Below are 6,000 nucleotides of genomic sequence, written 5' to 3' on the forward strand. Positions count from 1 at the left end.
CCCACCACTCATATTCTTCTAGATGATTTCATTTTGAGTTACATCTCTTGCTAGTTGCTCCTCATTTTTTCTTTCTGATTTTACCCCTCTATGCTGATGTTTTCCTTTTGGTCTTATTTCCAGTTTTTGTATCCTCCCTTATTCTGTGTGAGACTCATGGAAATTCAAAATTTAATCAGGCTGGTTTAGTAATAAAGAAAAGGTTATTTCTGTTCTGTGATTGTTTTGCTTTTGTTGCATACATCTGAGTTCTTTTATAACCTAAGACTTTGTTTGATTTTTCTACTCACTTTTTCCCCAAGAAAATACTAACTTCCTGAGTTGGTAATTTTATTTTGTGTAGGACATGTATTTAAGGATATAAATGCATATAATTCTGTAAGTTTTTCCAGTATGTTAATAGCATGAATTACTGATAGTCTAAAAAGTTATCAAAATAATTGATTAAAAATGAGTGCCTACAGCAGGTTTGGCCAGTTTTACAATATTAATGGTTAGAATTTCCTTTAAAATCATATTTACCAGTTGTGGAATTATCAAACTATTAAGTTAACCATTTCAAGATCCTTGTCATAATAATTAGATATTTGAAGCTTGGTGCCTACTTAAGACATAAAAAAATCTGAGTTCACAGTTCAACAGGCTTTTTTGATTTGGTAGAACAACACCAAGTAAAATATTCAGTGTTGATCTCCCCTTCCGCTGTGAGAAGATTTTAATATTTTGTTCCTAAGTATGTCACCTCCTTTGATTCTAATTTGTGAATTTTATTCTAGGATCAAAATCGAGGGTTTGCAAATTTTTATTTGACAGTATTTTGACACAGATTTTGTTAATAATCTGATATGATCAAGCAAACAGAGACTTGGTGTTTTGCAAAAACCCTGTGTACTTATGTGCTACCCTTATGTCTGGTAGAAACCCAAGTTCACGTGATGTCTTGCAGTACTTTAAGTCAGTGTGTTATGAATGCTGCTTTAATAACTTACTGTGGAGAAGAAGAGTACTAAGTTTAATCACACAGCTAATGTCACACTGTCACCACCCCCTTAACAGCTAAATGATAAAAGTGAGGACACATCAGCATGAATTGTTAAGGCCTGTACATTATTCATTTAAACATCTGCTGTTGGTTCCTCTTTACATATGGGAATAAATTATACCACATCAGCACATTCTTCATGCTTTGTGTTTAAGCATTTAAAAGTTTTTTCTTTTTTTTTTTCTATTATTAATACTATTTTTTCTGCTTGGTTGGCAGCCCATGAAGTTATCAGTGCCTGTGACTACAACCAACAGTGTGACATTTGGAGCACAGGTGTCATTATGTACATGCTGTAAGTAGCTTGTAAAAGTAATATAAAATGTACAGACCCATTTATAATATAAGTACTTACAATTTTGCACTGAAATGAAAAATAAGCTTGTGTGCTAAATCTTCAAAAAGAGTGAGCTTTTATAATTGCTTGTATGTAAGCAATAAAAATTTCTATGCAAAATGAGGTAAAAAGATACAGTTCAGTATTAAAAACTGAGTATTTGATTTATGGACCACTAAATAGTTTGGAAATAACAGAATATTGCATTTAAACACCATATAATCAAACTGAGAGTTTAGGCCTCTCTTTTTCATTGTTCTGGATCTAAAAATGAGGACTGAGTAGTTGACTTACAGATTATTGGTCAAATTCTGACATGGATTGCACAAACTGTGCAATCAGGGTAAAGGCTTTTCTTCTCCACCTGTGACTGTGGTAACTCGGGAACTGATATGTTCCAGGGATGCCAGGTCTCCCTGTACAGGTACACTGTGTGTCTTGGAAGTTTATTCGTTTGGTAGTATAAGAGGGAGAAATGAAACTTTACACTTGTAAGACTGCATGGATTTTTATATTGAAGTCTTTCAATATGGAAAGTATATTGAAAACAAAGTATATTGTACTTGGCTACAAAGTAATTATTCCCCTCTGAAAAATCTTAAACCGCCTACACTAACTAAAAAATATGAAAAGGTACCCCAGTAATTGAAAAATGAATTGTTGTAAAGGATGTAAATTACTGTGCCTATGTTGCAACCAAAATGTCACTTTTTTTTTTCAGGGATATTTTTCTGACATAATGCATTTGCATGTTTTTTCTCCTCACTTTGTGTTTTTATTCTCTCATTTGCCACCAGATAATGCTTAATGCCAATGTTTTAGAACACCACAACCATGATTTCATTGGTTATTATTTCTGTTCTGTGATTATTTTGCTTTTGTTGCATACATTTGGGTTCTTTTATAGTCTAAGACTTCATACATGGGCACGTGGATATAGACGCAGTTTCACAACCTTCTCTTTTCTGGGTTTTCTTAGTTAGATTTTTATTTTCACTTTATTTTGGTACCTCAGCTTCTTTTCTGTACAATTAGCTCACTTTTCTTCTTGTGGCAGCACAATGAAGTGCTCATAGCTTTATTGCCTTTATTTTTATACAGTTTTTATTTATGAAATCCATGTGTACAATTTATGCTGATACAGGTTGAGTTTTATTGTTGTACTTAATGATATTAATGTCTGCATCACAACAGTAGGATTTGTACAACATAGCAGAGTATATTAAAAAATGTTTGGTAGAACTGGGGGGGTTCGACTGGCTAATAAGAATCCATAGCTGTGCCTGCAATCAGCACAATTCACAGCTCAGAACTTGTAAAATTCAGAGCAGTGAACTGTGTTGATTGCAGCTGGAGCTTAGAACTTCTGACCTTCCTCCTTAATTAGCAATATAAATATTTCTTAAAATTAGCATTTTGTAATCACAACAGTGTCAGAACAAAGTAGCATTAATTCACCCCGTGTTGTGTTGACTACCCAAGAATGAAAACACTGTGTATGAATTAATAGAATGCAATTCACACTCCTTTTTATTGCTTAATTTGAAAACAGTAATACAAAAGCCATAAGATCATCTTCTGATTTTAATTTTACTTTTGCAAATTGCTTTTCTTCCCACCCTGAATAATGGCCCGTGCTCCTGGTGCTCCTCTAATGGGCTTAAGGACACTGTTAGAGGCATTATTACCACCAGCACCGCTTTGACCCTTCCTGGCTCCAGCTAATGCTTCCCTGCTAAATTCCTGGCTGCCCCAGCTGACTTGTCCATTCAGATGGCATATTCCATATTGGTGCCAGGGCTGTTATTGCCCCCACAGGCTGTTTCTGCACCTAGATGGGGACACAAACCCTGAGGTGACTCTAGAACTCTGTTAATATACAGAGTTTCCTCTGCACGGAGGGGCGAGGCCGGCCTGGTGGATTTTTTTGTGCAGTTTAAGATGTACTTTACACTTCACATTTCATTTCATTCTTAACACATACTAATAGAAGCATCCACAATAGTAACCAGCAAAAAGAAAATCTATTAAAATACAAAAGTGTGCCAGCACATTGAAGGATTAGAGCGTAAGAGTCCTGCTGCCTGTCACGCTCTGAGAGTGTGGCCCATGTGCTGCTGTCTAATAGGAAAGGGTCAGGAGATTTTTTTTCCTGGACAATCTGCACTACTGGATTTCTTCCTCATTCTTCCAGGTGTGCTCTGGCCCCCACAGTAGCTCTCAAATACCTTTGTGCAGCTGAGAAGCCTGGGATGCCTAATAAATTACTTCCTGCATTACAGCAATAGGAAACCTATTAAGAGAGTGTGGTAATTCTTGCTCCTTTCTAAAGGCACAGAAAATTTCTTTACAGATTTTCGAGGTGCCATGTGATATGTTCCACCTACTTAACTTGATTTCTTCAGCTGAAGTTATCTGTTGTCTGTCACTGCCTTAGTCTGGAGAGAATTTAGTCCTACCTGTTCATAGCAGAATAATAGACATTGTCACCAGCCAATACTTAGGGTATCATGTCCTGAAATGAATTAATTCAAGCCCCTTTCTGTTCCTTAAATTGAGTTCCATGTGGATTTAAACCCTGAGGGAGACTGGGAAAGAGAACTGGAGAATAAAAGAGAAACTCAACTTTTGTCAAAGACATTTTGAGATTAAAAATCTTATGGAAAATGCACCAAAATATTAATTTTATGTTTTACCTTTAAAATTAAAACCATGTGACTAAAACAACACAGTATTTTGCTTTGGTATAAAGTGATAGGCATCCTTCACCAGGATGTGGAAACTACATTTTTCAGTACTGACTTCTGTCTTCTGGGAATAGAACTAAAAAAATTATTTGTTGCTGTTACAGCATTTTTAAGAGAAAGAGGGCATGAATTGTGAAAGTTGAGCTACTCCAGGCTAGGCCTCAGATTGAGGCCTGGTGGGGCCCTCAAAGCCTCTGACGCAGTTAGAAATTCAGGGTTGTGGCGCAGGTAGAAAATAGTCTTAAAGTACTGTGGGGACCACGGGGGGTGAACTAGTACAGGTTTTATGGTGTACTGTGCAGGCCGTTTTAAGGAAAAGGTAAACAATGTTAGCCTACCAATCAGAGTGTCTTTGTTTCTGTAAACTATATAGAAGCTTATATAAACTACCGCCTGATTTTGAATAAACGGAGAACGTTGCATTAATCATATTGATTGGATGTGCGTTTGTCTTGTCCAGCTTTCCGTTTTTCTGAGATTCCCTGGCTTTAAGTGGCGCCCGAACAGGGACTCAGGAGGCTCCGAGAAGGCTGCCAAATTACTTTTAGAGTAACGGGCAGTCAGGTTTGAGTCGCGCGACAGGAATTCAGGTCCAAATCGCCTCATGGTGACGGGACCGGGATCCCAAATTCACTTTTTGTGAACGGGGATCAGGTGGAACGGAGCAGAAGTCTCCAAACTCCGAATTGGGCCGTTTCCCAACGGGAGGAAAAAGACTCTTCGCATTGTTGTTTGCTTGCGAGAGTCCGTTGGAGCAGTGGGAAGACCTCGGCGTTCACAAAGGACCCGAACGGCGGGTGTGGACGTGGCCGGGGCCGGAGAGCTGGAGCGGGAGCTGCTGCCTTGCTGAAGAAAAGCGAGAGCGGAGCAGCCCGCGGAGACTGAGGTAAGCCGCGGAGACAGAGAGAGGGTGAAAAGTTCACCATGGATGGAGATTTACAGGCTTCAGTGCGGCTGCTCTTTCATATTCTCTCAAAGAGAGCTGAAAAAGTTAAAGAAGCCGATTTAGAACAGTTGGTCATTTGGGCAAGAAGCAAAGGCAAGCTGCAAAAACCTTCGCTGATTTTTAGTAAAGTCGAATCGCAAGAGCTGGGGCAGCTGCTTTGGCACGCAGTGATAGAGGGCGGAGATGGGAGAGAAGCAGTGCTGGCCCCTCGCCCCCCCGCAGCAGCGGCGGCGGCGGCGAGCAACCCGGCGCGGCATGTCAATGGTAGCAGAAACAAGCGATCACAAAGCAAGATACAAAGGCAAGAAAAAGTTACAGAAAGCCCTTCCTCGTCCCTTGCGGAACGGGTTGGCAGAACTAAGGCAGAGCGGGGCCAGGCAGAGCGGGGCCGGCCAGCACCGAGCCTGAGGCGGCCCCGGGGCGGAGCGGACTTCGGCCGAGAGACAGAAGGCTCCTTGTTGCCGAGCAACAGCGCAAGGGTGGAGACGGGCATTCCCCGGGACTCGGCCGTGCTGGAGTCGGAGCAGGCGGGGCGCGGCCGCATCAGGAGCGTCTCCTCGCCCGTCCCCACAGTGACGCAGCAAGGACGGGAGCGAGACGGCGCCGCCCCCATCATCTCCCCGCAGCACCCAGCAATGGCGGCGGAGACGCTGCACAGCCTGGTTGCCACGGTAACGACAACGCCGAGAGCAGCAGCGCCACCGATGGCGAGATGGCAACACTACAGCAAAAATTTCAACAGCATTTTTTTTTTTTTTTCTCAACTCCTTGCAAGAGACAAAAGACGTAATGAAAAAGTATAGCAATACTGAGTGTTTTCCAAGAAACCAAGAGGGATGGACATTATGCAAATCAAAGTTATTTCAAATACAATGTGGATGAAAATTACTGTAAAACAAAAAAGGATAGAAATGTTAATAATTATTTA

The sequence above is a fragment of the Taeniopygia guttata genome, chromosome 5 (assembly GCF_048771995.1).
Source record: "Taeniopygia guttata chromosome 5, bTaeGut7.mat, whole genome shotgun sequence".
Classification (NCBI taxonomy): domain Eukaryota; kingdom Metazoa; phylum Chordata; class Aves; order Passeriformes; family Estrildidae; genus Taeniopygia; species Taeniopygia guttata.